This window comes from Haliotis rufescens, unplaced genomic scaffold (assembly GCF_023055435.1).
Source record: "Haliotis rufescens isolate VD_foot unplaced genomic scaffold, xgHalRufe1.0.p SCAF_14, whole genome shotgun sequence".
NCBI classification, from domain to species: Eukaryota; Metazoa; Mollusca; class Gastropoda; order Lepetellida; family Haliotidae; genus Haliotis; species Haliotis rufescens.
In genome coordinates, this window is record NW_025963824.1 from 21,803,820 (window position 1) to 21,825,157 (window position 21,338).

At 41.2% G+C, this 21,338-nt stretch overlaps 1 long non-coding RNA gene across 1 annotated transcript in view; it reads left to right on the forward strand.

Moving 5' to 3' along the window:
- The window catches only part of LOC124115119, a 47,566-nt gene extending 26,576 nt beyond the window's left edge, over positions 1-20,990 (forward strand). The window contains exons 2-3 of the long non-coding RNA XR_006857943.2: positions 15,459-15,506; positions 19,867-20,990. This is a non-coding gene — a long non-coding RNA (uncharacterized LOC124115119). The remainder of the gene's footprint in view (positions 1-15,458; positions 15,507-19,866) is intronic.
- The last annotated feature ends 348 nt before the right edge of the window (positions 20,991-21,338 follow it).

The window sequence follows — 21,338 nt, forward strand, 5'->3', positions numbered from 1 at the left end:
TTGAGATTTAACTAGAGTGATTTAGAACTATGGTAAATATTTTTTTGGCCTTCGGTTTAGATAGCATGATATGAGAAGGAGAGACCACGGCCTTTCTATTGTATATATATATATATATATATATATATATATATATATATATATATATATATATATGTACCCCTATCAAACACATGGTCTCAAAACGGTGGAAGTGATTTACCAGATGCTAGATATTTGCTATATGTCCAATATTGAACGGACATGCCCAATCTGTTCGACAAGCTCCTCTCATGCTAAATGTGTACGTATCGGTGCTGATTAATCATAACATCCAGTACTTTGATCATTCACCAACATCCCATACTTTGATCATTCATCGACATCCAGTACTTTGATCATTCATCGACATCCAGTACTTGATCATTCATCGACATCCAGTACTTGGATCATTCACCAATGTCCAGTACTTGGATCATTCGTCCATATCCAGTACTTGGATCATTCACCCACATCCAGTATTTGGATCATTCATCCGCATCCCATTCTTGGATCATTCGTCCACATCCAGTACTTGGATCATTCACCAACGTCCACTACTTTGATCATTCACCCACATCCAGTACTTGGATCATTCATCAACATCCCCATACTTGGATCATTCATCGACATCCAATACTTGGATCATTCATCAACATCCCATCCTTGGATCATTCACACACATCCAGTCCTTGGATCAGTCATCCACATCCGGTACTTGGATCATTCACCAACGTCCAGGACTTGGATCATTCACCCACATCCCCATACTTGGATCATTCATCGACATCCAGTACTTAGATCATTCATCCACATCCAGTACTTGGGTCATTCATCCAGATCCAGTACTTGGATTATTCACCCACATCCAGTACTTGGATCATTCATCCACATCCAGTACTTAGATCATTCATCCACATCCAATTCTTGGATCATTCATCCACATCCCCATGCTTGGATCATTCACCCACATCAAGTACTTGGATAATTCATCCACATCCAATTCTTGGATCATTCATCCCCATCAAGTACTTGGATCATTCACACACATCCAGTATTTGGATCATTCATCCACATCCCATGCTTGGATCATTCACCCACATCCAGTACTTGGATCATTCATCCACGTCCAGTACTTGGATTATTCACCGACATCAAGTACTTGGATCATTCACCCACGTTTAGTACTTGGATCATTCATCCACATCCAGTACTTGGATCATTCACCCACATCCAGTACTTGGATCATTCACCCACATCCAGTACTTGGATCATTCATCCACGTCAAGTACTTGGATCATTCATCCACGTCCCCATGATTGGATTATTCACTAACATCAAGTACTTGGATCATTCAACGACATCCAGTACTTAGATCATTCATCGACATCCAGTACTTAGAACATTCATCCACATCCCATACTTGGATCATTCATCCCCATCCAGTACTTGGATCACACACCCACATCAAGTATTTGGATCATGCAACCAAATCCAGTACTCAAATCATTCACCCAAATGCAATATGCTATCGTGTGAGAGAGGTGCGGTGGGAATAATGAGAAAGGTTAAAGTGTTCGCTCGTCAGGCTGAAGGCCCGGGTTTGATTCCCCACATGGGCACAATGTGTGAAAATACCCTGTGTAGGAACACGTGAAGATTCGGGTTTGAATGGGTCTTCAGCAACCCACCCTTGTCTCCATTGCGTTGATCAATGCTCATGATGTCAATCACTAGACTGTCTGGTCCAGACTCTATTATTTACAGAACGCCGTCAAACAGCTGGAATATTGTACATAGTGCGGTGTTAAACAACAAACAAACAAACAAACAAACAAACCTTGTGGAGGAAGCTGGTCCCTAACAACGATGTGTGACGAAGTCCTACACACTCCTTTGTGCACTACTAAGTCAAAGAGGTCAAGATTTCTCAGCATTAACGTATGTGGCCTCCGGAGGAGTTTAGATTACCCACATTAGATCAAGTCTACATTTTTATATCACTGGTTTGCGACCACAGACTAGTGAATTAGTGAATGAAGATGGGTAGTATTAGTAGCGGTAGTGGTAGTGGTGGGGTGGGGTTGGCTAGGGGGGTTGGGATGGGATGGGGGGGGGGGGGGGGGGGGGGATGCTTGCTGTGAGACCAGAGTAATGATGTGTATACGCATCCCTGTTTGACATCCATGACGATTAGGTAATGTCATTTCAGATATCAAGGCATGCCCCCGAGGGCCCAGTGCTTTCATCATCTGCAGGGAGGCAAACAGGGGCTGGTGCAGCCTTCCTCTCCGACACTCCATCCAGCACAACTCTATACGCCATGTCTACAGTCACAGAAGGACATTGGCGCTATTTCTCTCTCTCTCTCAGTCGACTGACCATTCGTCAAAACCGGAAAAACAAAATAAGTATTTTTTTTTTTGTGTCCATTTTTACTGAAACAAGAAATGGCCCACTTATTTTTTCACGTGCTTTTTATAGCTAGGTGTAAACATGTGCCATCGGAGTTTTCAACCTGTGATTACGAAACAGATTACATTGTTTCACACTGGAAATTTTGACATTAGAATGTAATATAATGTCTACCAGTGCTTTGTCTGCTTACCTTGTTGAACTTGAAATCGCAGTATATTGTCAGTCTGAGCTGAACGAGAAGTTCATTTTGTTGTCACTAGTTCTGTAGTTGTTTAATATCGTGTCTTGTATCGCGAGAATATCAATGCGAAATGGCTGACCGAAAACAGATTTCGAACGATTTCACATAACGTGAGGATACCAAATGATTTGGAAATAGTTGACTTTAATCCCCTGTATTCAGACTTGCACTGTCCAGTTTACAATTGGACTTTGTCAATGAGCTGTCCAGTGTACCGTTTAGTCCCAAACATTATCAATCAGATAAATCACAGCTGTCCTGACATCAGCGTCTTCACACGTCTGGCAGAAGTACACACGGACATACTTGGACCCAGTCAACGCGATCAACGCAATAGCAGAACACACAACGGACGTGATGATTGATTTAATTGATTATTTTGAGATAAAGAATTCGAACTTGTTGGTCCTGAAATTACATAGGAATAAAAAAACATTTTCCTGCTTAATAAAGATCTATACAAATAGCGCCGAGAAAATACTTCTGAAGTCTATAATAATCACTTCTTGTCTCCAAAATTGAACTGGTTACTCTAGTCGCTAAAAGACGTATCAGCTATTTGCATAACATGGAGCAAGACTAAGTGTAAGGCTTTTTCCCCGACAGACTAAGAGTGCTGCGGCCATTGTACCCATCTCATTGCCAATGGAACCACCCTGAAGTATGGCCTCTACACAGATGGCAATCTCTGCTTTACTTAACTGTGTGTTCTGAATTAGATTTCATCATGTTTGACAAGCTGTCGTTCTAATCGAACATATACAGTTATAATGGCTTGTCAGCAACTATTATAAAAAGCACCGATCTATATTTTCATACGCAAAGCATGTTAATTTTGGGGTTTGTTATCATCTTCTGATTGTGTTTACTTCCGAAAAACATATAGGGTGTCATAAAATCGACTTACAAGTAATATGATGTCCACATATGGTATCATGTATGCACACGTCTTTACGTGAAGACAGTTGGCTTCATTTAGCCTTGTTTACCTTTAAGTATTATCATCAACTGCACAAACCCGCCAGGAACAGTTGCACGGTTTAACCACGCGATGGGTTCGACCGATGCGTAATTTGAATTGGGTGTAATGATACAGACCCACAGCAGGTAGTCATGGAGCGGTTATCACAGCAGGTTAGCAACCAAGGAAGCTCCATGTATATATATATACATATACATGTCCGCCATGGCGTCACGACCCGACACTTAGGGTGAGGTGAGGTGAGGTGAGGTGAGGTGAGGTGAGGTGAGGTGAAATGGGGTTTAACGTCGCGTCCAAGATCAATGCACTTATATAGCGACGTGCATGCACGTGTGTGTGTGCGTGCGTGCGTGCGTGCGTGCGTGCGTGCGTGCGTGCGTGCGTGCGTGCGTGTGTGTGTGTGTGTGTGGCTGATTGTACTAGTCCGGACTGATGCCGATTTATAGTGCTAGCCCACTGAGATACCATGACGCAGTTTGACATGAATACCCCACTCAGACACAGTATACTGACTCCGAGCGACCAGTCCTTGTTTTAGCTCACTGAGATACCATGACGCAGTTTGACATGAATACCCCACTCAGACACAGTATCCTGACTCCGAGCGACCAGTCCTTGTTTTAGCCCACTGAGATACCATGACGCAGTTTGACATGAATACCCCACTCAGACACAGTATACTGACTCCGAGCCGACATGTCGGAGGCGGTCCAACACTTAGGGAGTATTGTAGGTAGCCAGTGTCTACTTAAGTGAACAGTTGGTCAAACGATATCACAAAAGTACGTGTGAACACCGTTATGAACAGTTGGTGCCTAGTGTTAGCAGAAACACTGTCCTGACACGCCCTGACCCAGGACCCGGATGTGAGATACTGCGCCATAAAGGAATACCGAGGCCGGGGAGAGGCCGTGATAAGCACATGAGTAATCGGGAGATACGTTGGTGTTGTCTTAACGAGAAGAGTTGTTGCAAATACAATCTTCAAAAACAAGAAACGCACATGCAGGTAGATTTTTAGTAAATTTATTGTACCTAATAAAGTCGATGTTTTTAATTTAATATCATAGATACAAATATGAAATTTTGAAGCTCAATAGTCACATGTGGTCGTTGTACAAAGGCATTGAAAACTGTTCATTGTCATGTCACATAACGCCACAAGGTTGCGCTGAACTCAGTATCTCGTGTGACCGCCCCGGGCAGCAATCATGGCTCTGCATCACCTCGGCACTGACTAGATAAGTGTACGAATTCTGTCGTGCGGAATTCTGCGCCATTTTGCTTGTAACGCGTTGGCCAGTTGTGGGAGTGTCTGTGGCGTTATCTTACGTTGACGTACACGTCGATCGAGTTCATCCCAGAGGTGTTCGATTGAGTTGAGATCTGGAGATTTCGACGGCCAGGGCAGGAAGTTGATGTTGGCATTATAAAGGTAGTATACCGTGACACGAACTGTTGTCCTATTGAAACAGCTCCCTCTGGCGGTCAATGATTGGAAGAAGATGTTGATTCATGTAGCGATATGCTGTCAAATTTCCCTGAACCACAACCAAGTTAGATCTCGTGATATAGGATATGGCCCCCCCCACACCATGACGGTACCGCCACCGAATTTGAATTTTTAAATTCATCTTTCACAATGTGAGGCAAAACGCTCATTTCGATAAACATGTTGGCGTTATGAAGAAGAAATCGTGATTCATCGCTAAACCGCACTCGTCTGCAGTTTCTCAAATTCCAAGGCTGTAAGGTATGGCACCAACGCAAGCTTCGCTATCGATGGATCTGTTGCAAATCAGGGACGATAACTGGTCTTCTGGGTCGGATTCTAGCCTCGCGAAGATGGTTCCTGACAGTGGTTAAAGCGTTCGCTCGTCACACCGAAGACCCGGGTTCGATTCCCCACATGGGTAAGATGTGTGAAGCCCATTTCTGGTATCCCCCGCCGTGATATTGCTAGAATATTGCTAAATGCGGCGTTAAACCACACCCACTCACTCACTCACTCCAATAATATGCATTTATATACATTCAGGCATTCATGGACTATATTCTGAAGCTCTCGTGTAAACATAATGTATGACATCTACCAGGTAGCTCGGGCACAATATCATCCAGGTACATATTGGTTGGGGCTTTCTTTTAATGCGACCAAGATACACTCTCGCCTCACTTCACGCGGGAACTGTCGGATGGGGCGTCACAGCACTCTCTCACCCGACAGCCCTGCAATTCGCTGTGCAGAGTTGCGTCCCTTAGGCGAGCCAGAAACCTGTGGTCGTGGATTCTAATTTCAGATTCGCCGTGATTATGATTCTTGGCTTGTCAGGGCCAAGCCTGTGCTCGTGGGTTTTACTCAAGTGTTGTTGTGATCTGCATATAACTGAAATAAACCACTCACTCACTCACTCATTCTTGCTATGCAGGTCACAATAGTTGGATGTCATCCATATCGAGTACTCGGATCATAGTCACGTCCTTACAGGATAAGGGGCAATCTGATGTCAGGGGTTGTGGGTGGGTAGCGGGGATAGCAGGATTTGGTTTGAGACAAAATAAATAAACTATCGGGAAAAAAATATCCCCATGTTTGATGTTGGCTAAAGGTGATACAAACAAGAAATGGTAATTCGATGGTGATGTAAATGCTACGGGTATCATACGTGTGTTTTGGTCTTAAGTTTGCAGTGTTTGGGCTACTGTTTTCCGCCTTGTAACGTTTCAGCCCAAGGTTCAAGTGTATAGTTTTTTGGCCTGGCAGTTTTAAGCCTGTGTCAAGTAAACATGAAATCCTGTGGTCGGTGCACAAGACACTTGTTGACACTCAGCATACATATAGGGTGTTGCCCATCCATCTGGGACCGCTATGATATGGCCCAGTCACACCAGCTGTTGATGCATCCGCCAGTGTCGACATGCCTGCGCTTACACAGGTCTACACAGTGGACTGTTGAGCCTTCGGAACAGTAGTCAGACCTCAGAACAAGAAGTTCCTGTGATACTAATCAACATTACACCTATATCACATCGTCCTGTAGAACAAGCCGGGGCCAGACAATCACGTGCTTGACAGTTTGAACATCGATCTTCGCCGTTTAGGTATGCGATGCCATTATTTTACTCCTATGTGAATAGTTTGCAAACTAGCCATGTTGGGGAGTGGGGTAACGTAGCAGTCAAAGCGTTCGCTTGTTAAGATAAAGAGCCGAGTTCGATTCCCAATATGTGTAAATTGTGTGTGTGTCCCCCGTGATATTGCTGGAATGTTGCTAAAAGCGGCGTCAACGATACTGACTGACTCACTCATCACACTGCGTGTTAGTTCAGCTATGTTTGAAACCAGCAGGGCCTTGACTGTCCAACATGCGAGTTTCCCATAGCGGCTGTGCATGTATACCGCTGTCAAATCCGATAGCATTTCGTTCGCATTATAAATGAATTCGTTATCAATACGCCTTCATTTCAAACTCATTCAACGCTTTATTCAAATAGATAGGAGACGCTTATATTGGTCTATTCGTGTTGGTTGGTTTTCATTTGCACCGATGAAGCGGTTCTCCTGCGGTGTAAAGTTCTGTATTGTAGCGTTTTGTTGATGTATTTGGTCGTTGCTGTGATTCATGAATGGCATGATTGATTTGGTACCAAATGACATAATAGTCAAGCTTAACATTTCTTGTTAAGTCGTTTGTTGAATATGTACACAGCGCTGAACAGTCTGTGAGTTTTGTCAAGACATGTGTCGCCAAACTTGATATCAACGGCCTCGGCAAATGATGCGAAATCAGTGAACGTTGCGCCAAATGTAACGTTGCACCGGCACTATTTCAACCATATAGCGACGATGTTGATACCATTGGCTGGTTGATACATTGACAGGATAATCAACGCTCCAACGCACGTTTATGTTGGTAACTCGTAACTGATAGCGATAGGACACTCGATTTCTTATCTGTCGGGGGATGTGAAAACTCTTGTTCCGATTTCACGCAGTAGAAAGAGGTTTGCTATCCATGTGCAACTCACTACTTGTGCCTGCATGTCATACTGCAGTCAGGGTCGACATGGCCCCGCCTTGTTACATACGGTCAGGTAAATACGGTCACTCATCAAAATCTGGAGACTTGTTTCAATGAATTAATCATGGACTGAACGACTGTCAAGTCTTTGAAAGTCATTTAGGAGTGCTACACATGAGGAAGATAATTTATGAATGTCAATTCATAATAAGGGGAACTCAACGTTTCGGAGTGCATTCTCACTCCTTCATCAGGTGAACGAATGCAAAGAAACAGAGAGCATATACTAGTATATGTACATGTAAGAAAAACAAAAGTAATAAAATAACAAAGGTGGAAACGAGGGAAGCCAACAGGTAAATAGTGCTGTGAGGTGGCTGACAATGGACCTTAGTCCATCACCACATGATCAACTGATTATGTGTAACCCAAATTGCCATGTTGTAATTGTGTGGTTCTAGACGTTTGTTTCCCCCGTGAAGATCTGGGTTAGAATAGGCCTAGAAGAGGCGACTAACGGGATATGGTGGTCAGGCTCCCTGACTTGGTAGATGCATGTCATCGTGTCCCAATTGCGTGGGTCTATACTCATGATATGAATCACTGGAATGTCTGAACCAGACTGGATTATCTACATACCGCCGTCCTATAGCTGGCACATTGCTGAGTGTCTGACATGTGATACATCCCAGTTTGGAAAGTCCTGTTTTGATAAATATACGCAAACGATAGAACTGGTTAGCAGTTTTCATCAATTTGCCATCTAAGATTATATGTTGGATAACTGCAATCGCACAAGGGTGGCGAGATAACCTCAGACAGAATGCGTCAAGACCTGGTATACATGTGTCTTTGAAACTATTTTGAGTGTAAAGTTTAATTCATATCGTCCACAAGTACATCGATTTATTATAAACTAATAATGTATTACCTAGAAGGTGTGATAGGTTCCTTAAAAGCATTATTATCTTGAATATTTCTTTAGAATGTTATTGAGTGATACCTGGTGACACGTGGTCCTGTGCACGTGCACAACGCGCCGAGCTCCAATCAGGCGAACTCTACCAGGATGGAATTGGTTAGAAATTCAAGGTTTGCTGCATTTGTGACCAACTCGTGCCATTCCGGAACAAACCGAATGGAAACACGTGACCCTGTCGAAGGTTTCCATGGGGCGTATGAAACGAGAAATACTTTAATCTAGAACGATAACTCGTATTCTACGCGCACATTATCGTATATATGTACACAGAACTAACAAAGTAACTACAATGTCAAAATACTCTTCTTTATACAGAAGTAATAAGATAACAAAGATGGTAACTTAACTAGGGAAGCCAACATTAAATAAGGGCTGATGGGTGATTAGCAATGGACAAATGGAAGGCAGGGGTTAGCACTGATTGGTAATAGGCAATGGACAAATGTAAGCCAGGAGTTAGCACTGATTGGTAATAGGCAATGTACAAATGTAAGCCAGGAGTTAAGCACTGATTGGTAATAAGCAATGGACAAATGTAAGCCAGGAGTTAGCACTGATTGGTAATAGGTAATGGACAAATGTAAGCCAGGACTTAGCACTGATTGGTAATAGGCAATGGACAAATGTAAGCCAGCAGTTAGCACTGATTGGTAATAGGCAATGTACAAATGTACGCCAGGAGTTAGCACTGATTGGTAATAGGTAATGGACAAATGTAAGCCAGGACTTAGCACTGATTGGTAATAGGCAATGGACAAATGTAAGCCAGCAGTTAGCACTGATTGGTAAAAAGCAATGGACAAATGTAAGCCAGGAGTTAGCACTGATTGGTAATAGGTAATGGACAAATGTAAGCCAGGACTTAGCACTGATTGGTAATAGGCAATGGACAAATGTAAGCCAGGAGTTAGCACTGATTGGTAATAAGCAATGGACAAATGTAAGCCAGCAGTTAGCACTGATTGGTAATAAGCAATGGACAAATGTAAGCCAGGACTTAGCACTGATTGGTAATAGGCAATGTACAAATGTAAGCCAGGAGTTAGCACTGATTGGTAATAGGTAATGGACAAATGTAAGCCAGGACTTAGCACTGATTGGTAATAGGCAATGGACAAATGTAAGCCAGCAGTTAGCACTGATTGGTAATAGGCAATGTACAAATGTAAGCCAGGAGTTAAGCACTGATTGGTAATAAGCAATGGACAAATGTAAGCCAGGACTTAGCACTGATTGGTAATAGGCAATGGACAAATGTAAGCCAGCAATTAGCACTGATTGGTAATAGGCAATGGCCATATGGAAGGCAGGGGTTAATTTTCTTGTTTTCACATGTACATGTATGTGCTCTGTGCATCCCAGCATTTATTCATCTGATAAAGGAGTAACTATATGCTCCGAGACCTTGTGTTCTTTCATAATAAAGACGTTGTGATCTTTTATGTGTATCACTTCTAAATGTCATTCAAATTCTTGATATGTATAATCCATCAGTTGCGTGGGGGAAATAGTATCAGTTAAGAATCATTGTTAATCTACTGCTTGTGAAAAGATGAATTGTCTCTATATGGCTGATGCTAGACATTTAATTTGTACCTCTTTGGATCTATAGACAGTTTTTGAATACAAGCATCATTTGGTACACATTCCTTTTGATATGACAGACGAATACCGTGCAGAAATATAAATGGCCGCTGAAAATTGGAATCGGCATATGATGTATCTCGCCTTACACACGAATGTCGGATTCTGATTGGCTGAGACCCATGATATTATTATACCCCCGTTTACGAAGTAAATCGGGGGTATATAGCGTTCCGTTCGTCCGTCCTTCAGTCCGTCCGTCCTTCCGTCCGAGCTTTTGTACGGCCCATAACTTTTTAACCATGCACACTAGCTTCACCAAACTTGCTACACACATTTACCACAATGAGTACTTGTGCCTTTTGCTAGTTTGAAGATTCTGAACTTTTTAATTTTTGCCGTTTCCATGGAAACATTAACAAACTTAAACTTTTTGGGTGGGTGTTTTGTACGGCCCATAACTTTTTAACCATGCACACTAGCTTCACCAAACTTGCTACACACATTTACCACAATGAGTACTTGTGCCTTTTGCTAGTTTGAAGATTCTGAACTTTTTAATTTTTGCCGTTTCCATGGAAACATTAACAAACTTAAACTTTTAGGGTGGGTGTTTTGTACGGCCGATAACTTTTTAACCATGCACACTAGCTTCACCAAACTTGCTACACACATTGACCACAATGAGTACTTGTGTCTTTTGCTAGTTTGAAGATTCTGAACTTTTTAATTTTTGCCGTTTCCATGGAAATATTAAGAAACTTAAACTTTTAGGGTGGGTGTTTTGTACGGCCTATATCTTTTTAACTATGGACCCTAGCTTCACCAAACTTGCTACACACATTTACCACAAGGAGTACTTGTGCCTTTTGCTAGTTTGAAGATTCTTATTTTTTTAATTTTTGCCGTTTCCATAGAATCGTGGTGAAACAGAAACTTTGTGTAGAGTTTTTGTACGATCCATGTTTTCAATATTATGTATCCTAGCTTCAGCAAACTTGCTACATTAACCACTATGATTGTTTTGTATCTTTTATAAGATTCTGAAAGTTTTCTCTTTTGCTGTTTTCATGGAAACATGATGGAATTTAGAAATTTTGATTACTGGTTTTGTATGGGTAATATATTTTCATAAATTGTTTCCACTCATGTAGATCATCATAAGTATCTGTGCTTTGTGTTAGTTTGAATTTATGAACTCTTTACCATATCTGTTAAGGCTAGATGAAAATGATTAATTTATTGATTGTCACTGGAACTCAATCTGCATTTTTAAAACATTGAAGCTAAAATCAGTTAGAAATATGTAATATTTCATTAAGTAACATACTATTTACTATTTGTTGTTGACCAGCGGGAATAACGGGGGTATGTGAGCTTTGCTCACTTCTTTCTTGTTTTCAATGTGCTCCGATAACACTTTAGGTACATTTCTTATTGCCGAACTGTTGGCATTACATTCGAAACATACAAGCTGCAACTTTGTACCTCCAATTAATTATCCCAGATGCCATTCTCCGGATATTTACGATATTTTCCGAATGAAATAGATCTCGGGAGAATAACTCTGTTTTCTTTCGTCGGCGAAGTGAATAAATACCAAAATATGGTATTCTCACCGATTCGGACCAAAGCATTCAGGCATAAGACATACCTACAATATAATTAGGTGTGCGGTAAGATTTTTAGGGTAGGTGTTTTGTACGGCCCATAACTTTTTAACCATGCACACTAGCTTCACCACACTTGCTACACACATTGACCACGATGAGTACTTGTGCCTTTTGCTAGTTTGAAGATTCTGAACTTTTAAATTTTTGCCGTTTCCATGGAAATATTAAGAAACTTAAACTTTTAGGGTGGGTGTTTTGTACGGCCTATATCTTTTTAACTATGCACCCTAGCTTCACCAAACTTTCTACACACATTAACCACAATGGGTACTTGTGCCTTTTGCTAGTTTGAAGATTCTGAACTTTTTAATTTTTGCCGTTTCCATGGACACATTAACAAACTTAAACTTTTAGGGTGGGTGTTTTGTACGGCCCATATCTTTTTAACCATGCACCCTAGCTTCACCAAACTTGCTACACACATTTACCACAATGAGTACTTGTGTCTTTTGCTAGTTTGAAGATTCTGAACTTTTTAATTTTTGCCGTTTCCATGGACACATTAACAAACTTAAACTTTAGGGTGGGTGTTTTGTACGGCCAATATCTTTTTAACTATGCACCCTAGCTTCATCAAGCTTGCTACACACATTTACCACAATGAGTACTTGTGCCTTTTGCTAGTTTGAAGATTCTTATTTTTTTTATTTTTGCCGTTTCCATAGAATCGTGGTGAAACAGAAACTTTGTGTAGAGTTTTTGTACGATCCATGTTTACAATATTATGTATCCTAGCTTCACCAAACTTGCTACATTAACCACTATGATTGTTTTGTATCTTTTATAAGATTCTGAAAGTTTTCTCTTTTGCTGTTTTCATGGAAACATGATGGAATTTAGAAATTTTGATTACTGGTTTTGTATAGGTAATATATTTTCATAAATTGTTTCCACTCATGTAGATCATCATAAGTATCTGTGCTTTGTGTTAGTTTGAATTTATGAATTCTTTACCATATCTCTTAAGGCTAGATGAAAATTATTAATTTATTGATTGTCACTGGAACTCAATCTGCATTTATAAAACATTGAAGTTAAAATCAGTTAGAAATATGTAATATTTCATTAAGTAACATACTATTTACTATTTGTTGTTGACCAGCGGGAATAACGGGGGTATGTGAGCTTTTCTCACTTCTTTCTTGTTTTCAATGTGCTCCGATAACACTTTAGGTACATTTCTTATTGCCGAACTGTTCTCGGGAGAATAACTCTGTTTTCTTTCGTCGGCGAGGTGGATAAATACCAAAATATGGTATTCTCACCGATTCGGACCAAAGCATTCAGGCATAAGACATACCTACAATATAATTAGGTGTGCGGTAAATCATTTTCGTTGTCCACCGATCAGTCGGGAGACGTTGGTTGATGTACTAGTCCATGAGCCAGATCCTAAAACAACATAAGGCGGTACCACCTGGGGTGGCAAAATCTCAGTATGATTTCTTGAAAGTCATATATCCATTGATGAAAATACAACTTTGAAAGCAATTATCGAATTCACGGGACCAGATTTTGGGGTAGGTGAAACTCGAAAATGGAATAACTTTAAAGCAATAGTCATATGATGAAGTATGACCTGCAAAAAAATATTGGTAGCTTGATGTTCTACATGTTGGTATATAAGATAGGGCTAATACAGTTATCACATAAGTCACCAGAGGTCAAAAGGTCACGAAATTTGCCCTCTGCTTAAAATCTTACCACCTGTCAGAAAATATACTGCAGATACCACACCAATGGAACTTTCTTAACACAAATTGGCTATAATTGAAGCCAAGAAGTACTCAAGTCTGCTAAAAAACTGAAAAATTTGAATTTATTGTCTTTTGTGGTGTGGTTGGACTTCTTGAAATGTGTCATTATGCTTCGATAAAAAAAACCCACCTATTGGTAATAGTCATGTCCTATATGTATTCAGATGTTGGTTAAGTTACCTTTTGTTAAGTTGTAATTTGGTTGCCACTAATCCAAGATTAATGCCATGTAGTACCAAATATGAACTTGGTTTTAAACTGAATAAACTGACGTCCAAAAGAAACTTTACCAGAGTTTGAAATCACTCTTGCTCAAAAACAACAAAACATACATGCATGAAGTAAAGTGTATTGAGAAGATCAATATATCAACATAATTAACACTGAAAATGACAATCATACCGCAACCGAGAATGACGTCAGAGCCCCCCAAAGTTGGGTGTGGTACAAAACTCGAGCTTTCAGAATCATGGACAATAAGCAGAGTACATAAACAATTGCTCACGTTCAATAAAAAGTCTTTAGTAGCGTGTGTGACCACCAAATGCCTCAATACACGCAAAAACTCTTCTACGCACAGAAAAAGTCAGTCGTCTGATGAGGTCACGTGGGATTTGACGCCATTCTTCTTGGAGGGCCAAGATCAGTTCTTGCCGGTTGGCTGGAGAGTGTGGTCGTTGTCGAACACGATAACCCATCAAGTCCCAGAGGTGTTCTATTGGGGACATGTCGGGTGAGCGTGCAGGCCACGGCATGACGTTGACGTTGTTGGCTGCGAGAGGAAGTTAGTGACAATTCTGGCTGTATGGGCTCTGGCGTTGTCATGCTGATAAATTACACCACGTGGCTGCTGTTGGAGAAATGGTAGGACAACTTGACGAAGAATGTTATCCATGTAACGCTGAGCTGTCAAGTTTCCGTCAACGATGAACAGCGGAGTCCTCTCCTGCCCACAGATCCCTCCCCACACCATGATACTCCCTCCACCATATGGTACGACCTCCTGCACGCAACACGCCGCCGTTTGTTCACCCCTTCGGCGGTAAACGCGTTGTCTTCCATCAGCCCTAAACATACAGAATCGACTTTCGTCAGTGAAGACAACCCTCTGCCAGTCACGTCGTTGCCAACGTCGTACAGTCCGTGCCCATCTCAATCGCAGACGACGATGTTGCGTTGCCAATAGCTGTCCTCTATTTCGGAGGTGCAAGGTACGCAAGTACCGGTCATCATGGGGCGTGGTCACCCTGGGTCTGCCTGTTCTTGGCCTGGCAGCGGTCCGCCCTTTCTGTCTGTAACGTTGCATCAAGTTGGTAACGGCAACACGGGAGCAACCGAAGGTTCGTGCAATATGGGCGTGGGTGGCTCCAATCTGTACCATACCCAAGGCTCGTTCACGTTGTTCGACTGTGAGTCGTGGCATTTCTTTTGTGTGTTTTTTTATCACTGTGGATGTCTGACTTGCCGTTTCACTTTTTCGCGTGTTATCTCGCAAACATGTAACAGACGATTAATATTTATTGCATACACTATTGTTGTATTTAGGTTATGTGTATTAGATGGACTTCATCGAAAAAAAATGATACTTTGTCTGAAATTTATATTTTCAGTTGGTACAGTTTCTTGTGGACGTCAGTTTATATTACAAATATAACTCTTTCACATATACGTTGAGTTAGAATAAGAAGGAAAGCATCTGGACCTTTATTCTGCAAAGGAAAAGACAAACTTAATGTTTTGTACTAATGTTGAATTTTGAGACAATGACTGCTCCCTTTCAGTGGCTGCCTCAAGAGAACAAGACCAGGGATGTGAGCCAGGAGCACTTTGTGAGTATGTTCATTGAACCTTTTTATGAAGGAAAACGATTTCAAATATTTAACTCTCCTTAACATGTAGGAGCGTATAAATGATCAAATACACGTTTTGCAAGTCACATTACAAAAAGGTTCTCAAAAAGGAATCTGAGCAGTGTCGTCTGCTTTTCAGGAGGATAACTCTCATCTATCGTTTTTCAAAAGGGAGCAGTTAATGTTTTTATATGTGGCCACCATTGTTTAGGTCTACAATTATCAAGACTTAAGTTTCTAAAACTAATGTGATACAAGTAGTTTTTTTGCGATCAAATATTAATATTAATTATGCAACAGATATGTTATCGAGGTTAGCATAATCAATTTGATCCCAATTTGACCCCGACAAACAGAACAATCTAGCTTCAACAACTTCTGGCTACATCTAGCACATGGCCGTTATAATTTGGAGCTGAGAGCTATAAATTCATGTGAACTTATTTCAAGCAGTCCAACTTCATACATATTTTACATGCTTTTAGCGCATGATGACATTTGTTTTAACATTCATCAAAAACCGTTCTGTACAACACTATAAAAGACAAATAAATTTCACTTTTTCAGACACTGAATAGACTTAGGAAGTCCTTGGCTTCAATTATAGACAATTTGGGTTAAGAAAGTATCTGTCCCTCAGGAGGCAGGAGGTTTATATTTCTGGCTGTGGTCGCATGCTTTTCTCTGGTATCTGTCCCCCGCAGTGCAGCGAGATAGATTGCTGATCAGTCAGTTTCAGGATATTTAAACTGTCATTAAACCTGAACTATGTTAACAAGTTTACCGGCATCACATATCCCCTGCCATGCACAGTTAGCTCTATCGGACACTCGGTTGCCTATTATTTTGATACAACAGTAAATGAAAGTAAATCTTGGGAAACATGAAAACTGATGCTTCTTATAACGATTAGAATGGACTATTTTATTACTTTAGTCTTTCAGTTATTTACACTCAAAATTGTCTTTGTTATTGTTTGTAATTTTAATTATCTATCTTCAAGATGAAATATACCATATAAAGGGCGTCATCAGTGCAGTTCGCCAACAGTGTTATCAAAATAACTTTATGCACAAGTGATTTATATAATTTCAAGTTTACCTCTTCAGTTACATTTTCGACTCACCCAGGCAGCCGGTATAAATAGAGCTGTTACGAGTGGATCCATAACAGTATCCATCCATAACAAAGAGAGATCACACAACAATTTAAGAACAATGTTTTGCTGTCAGTAAATAAAATTTCAAAAGTCTTATTTCTAGCTAAAATATTTACCCATATCCCATCAAGCTCCAATGAATTTCACATCACACATAAATCCATCGAAATCCAGTTGATACATTGTGGTACAACCTGGGTTTACACATTGACTTAACACTTATTTCCCTCTAATGTTATCTCGAATTAATTGTGTGTTAAATAACTAATCTGTTTGTTGACCTTTGTGTTTGGTATGATCAGTGGTCTTGTGCTACTAAACAACAATCGGAATCTACTCAGGAGGGCAATTTCTTGTGTAAATCTCTTATAACTATTTATTGTTTCAGATCAGTTGCATTCATTGATATCATAACTGTCTTACCACCTTCACGAGGCAAGAGAGTTAACTGACTATAAAAGTCTAGTTTCCACCCTTGCCGAACTAGGCTGGTATTATAGAGTTACATTTTGGCTGGACTAACGAGTCTATGCATAGTCCAATCAAAATCGTGCACCGAAATCGAAATCCGGTTCGTAAACTGTCGTGCATATTTCGATCGATTGCAGGATTTGCAAAGCATGTGCACCGCCAACTCGTTGTCAGCAGATATTTTCCAAATCTTTTCATGTTTATAATGAAGATGCTCACGTGCTTTAATGCATTTCGCGATGTAAGACCCGTTTTATCACAATATAGATCTTGATTATCGATCAGATCGTCCTGACTGGGCGGCGCCATTTTGTTTGAAGCAAACGCAAGTGATACGAGAGGTGGAATCTGATTGGCCCATAGGAGAGGCTTAGAGGGGACATAACTCGTAATAGCCACTGGTGGCGCAACAATCGAGCCCAGTAACTCCAGCCTTGTTCGGCAAGGGCGGAAACTGGACTTTTAAAGTCAGTTAACTCTCTTGCCTAAGGAAGGTGCTGTCTTACCTGTCATCTACTCAACGTCAAGTGACAAAAAATTTCATTCTTTATAATTTCTATCACAAAACACATTACTAGCACTGTATACATCGCGACCAATTGCAATACGCCTGGCTGCTGTTGGGACGGATCCATTACCAACAAAGGGGTGTAATTATATGACTGTTGGCGAACTTCCCTGTAGGCGAAAGTAGACCTTACAATACAGAGCTGCAAAAACATGCTAGAATATTTCGGATGATTGCTTGGAAATACGTTCATTTGCAGATATGATGGAAAATAAACCAAAATTATAGTTCGAAACAAGGACGATACATGTTTTAATACAATAAAGTCTCAGTAAAGTGATGAGCTTAAGCGCAGTTTGTTGTCTTGAAAACTCTTATAATTACAAGATGAGTAGATTTGTTTGTGGGTATGTTTGTATTTCTCTCTTCTTGTGGAATTATTAATGCGCCGTCTGCTTGTCGTCTGATAGACATTAATCATCAGCTGTCACCATCTGCCATGGTCTTGCATAAGTGACAGAACAGAGCCTGTAAACGGAACCTACTCTGGTGACTTCAACGTCACAATATCTGCTCTCACCCCAGCAAATTCCCAACACTGGATGATATAGTAGTAATTAAATTCATCTTACCATGCATGTTTATGAGTTGTAATAATATGTGTTTAAAAATACGGTTTGTGGGCGTTAATACAATATACACCGACGCTAGTATATTCTAATCAATTCAACTGGATAATTGAATACGATTTCTTGTACATATAGCATTACATAACTACACATACTTTTGACAACCCGCGAAGATCAGGGTTAGAATAGGTCTTCAGCAACCCATGCTTGTTGTAAGAGGCGATTATGCTTGTCGTAAGATGTGGGTGGTCAGACTCGCTGACTTGGCTGATGCATGTCAGCGTATCCCAACTGCGTGGATCGATGTTGATGATATCAGTCACTGGATTGTGGCACCCGTCACAAACACATGCACGGACAAGTCTCATAACCAATCCACGGAAACATGATGGTACCGATACAGTGATGCCAGTCCTCACTATTGCCGATCATGAAAAACAGTTTGTGAATTATGTGCATCCAAAGCGTATGCCGCCACAGCGTATGCAGATCAAACCCGTCTCAAACACATTCAAAGACAAGTCATTTGATATCCTAAATAAACCACTGAAACATTATGGCACAAATGTAGTGGTGTCAGTCCTCACCATTGCCCAGCATGAAAAACATGGACGTGTATCAATAATATGTTCCAATCCCTACATTATAGTTAATATATATATATATATATGGTACATAGGCAATTGTATACACTGTCAAATTTATCCATACACTGTAGAGGTAACATTTGCCAATGCTTTTAATTACTAGTATCTAATGTTTAGTTTGATTAAATAATTATTAAGCACATTTCGAATTGTTATGGTTTTTTTCATATTATTCAGATTTAGACGTTCCATTTTTCTTTAGTGCGGGTATATTCGATCATTGTTGATATTTATTTGGTATATTCAATAACTTTTGTTGGTGAAGAGCACATCTAACGACATAGTGGAACTCATCTCTTCAGAAGGACGAGTTGCGTAACGTGAAGTCTTTGTCATCTTTCGGAATAGACCGTCATCGACCGGTCGCAATGGGAAAATTGTGGCTACTTATCGAAATTTAAAAAAGTGGCAGGTACTCTACTGCCCAGAAGTTTATTCCCCTTACACGCATGGGCAACGCGCGACACACTCATTAGAGAGGCAACAAACGTTTGACCAAAGGAGGACCCATGTTTATAAGTGCACTAATCTCTGACTTCTTCTCGGATGTCTGACACTGCCAATTAGGGCTCACTGGCTGCCGTAACGCGCGGTCAACGCAACTGAGCGTGACAAGAGACTGGGCTCTCGTCTGTTATGACCGCTAAATAAACTTTGAGGCAATATCTGTTTTACGCACTTTTTTATTTCAAAATTCCAGATTTGTTCTCACTACTAAGTAGGCAGCCCTAAAAGCCCCCCCCCCCCCCCCCCCCCCCCCCCCCCCCACACACACGCACACCCAGATTTTTTCCCCAGCAATCGTCATAAAGACAATTCTTATGTTTATTGTGCATTGCGCGCAAACACATCTCAAAATGTTTTTTGTAAACGTTTATCAGCAAAAATGCAAAGGATGCACGGATTGTGCTTTCATTGTTTTCAGCACAATGCACGTGCAAAGTGTTGGAAACAAGAGTAGAGACACTGGCTATAAAAGACCGTACAAAATTCATCAGTTCATTACGAGTTTTCTGACGTGAATAGAGATCGAAAAATGCCAAGATTAACAGCAGCTGACCGAAATATCGCCATGGGACGTTTGGAAGCAGGGGAGTCCCAGTTTGCCGTTGCAAGACACGTCAACGTTCACCAAAGCACCATATCTCGACTATGGGATCGATATACCCGCACTAATTCGACTCAAGATCATCCCAGAAGTGGAAGACCAAGAGTGACCACCCCTGCTCAGGATCGGTACATCCGGTTGCATTACCTTCGGAATCGATTTGCTACAGCAACGGACACTGCAGGGCAAGTGCCTGGTTCGGAAGAATTTCCGACCAAACCATCAGAAATCGTCTGAGGTAAGTGGGAATTCGAGCGAGACGACCAAAAGTTGGACCTGTCTTGCGACGTCTACAATGTCAACGACGTGTCCGGTGGTGCAACAGAGTTCAGGCACGGGATCTCAGGAACTGGCGACGCGTTTGGTTCAGCGACGGGATGGAAGATAAAGTGTATACCGACGTCGACATGAACTGCGTTCGACAGGTGGACCGATTTGGTGGAGGGAGTGTCATGGTGTGGGGAGCCATATCCTACATGGGTAGATCACAGTTAGTCCAGGGCAATCTTGCAGCAAACCGATACATAGACTAAATTCTGCGTCCTCACCTCCTCCCAACTTTGGACCGCCAGAGGGAGCTGTTCCAACATGACAAAGCTCGGCCCCACACAGCACGTGCAACATTTAATTTCCTTGTTAATGAGAACATCAATGTCCTTCCATGGCCGTCCAAATCGCCTGATCTCAATCCGATTGAACATTTATGGGACGAACTTGATCGACGCGTCCGTCAACGTCACCAGAATCCCCACACACTGGCACAACTCGCCAACGCCTTACAGGAGGAATGGCGAAGAATTCACCACGAAATAATCCGACGACTTGTGCAATCTGTGCCAGGGAGGTGTCGAGCAGTGACGGCTGCAAGAGGTGGTGTGACCAGGTACTTACCATGACGCCCCCTTGTGGCTACACATGTGCAATGACTGAACTGAATTAAAGCTGACAATGACGACAATGCTTTTGTCGATCACTGTGTGTAATTTCATTTGATTGTGTTCACGCATATTCTGTGTAGATACTTTTACATCTGCTTAATAAATATCCTTATTTTTTTACTATGCGTTTCTTTTTTTTGAAGAGTGTATAATCAGTGGTAGCAGCACATGGCATCTCTTGTGTCTGGGGTAATTATTTAATCTGAATCCAGGTTTGAAGTGGGGTGAATTGTATGTTATGTAATATGCACGTGGCAGCCCAGCAAGAGGAGTGATCAGTTGATTTACATTTTTGTAAGTCAGTTGATCGTTCCTCGCCTCAAAGGATCAACCGAAAATACTGTGATTGAT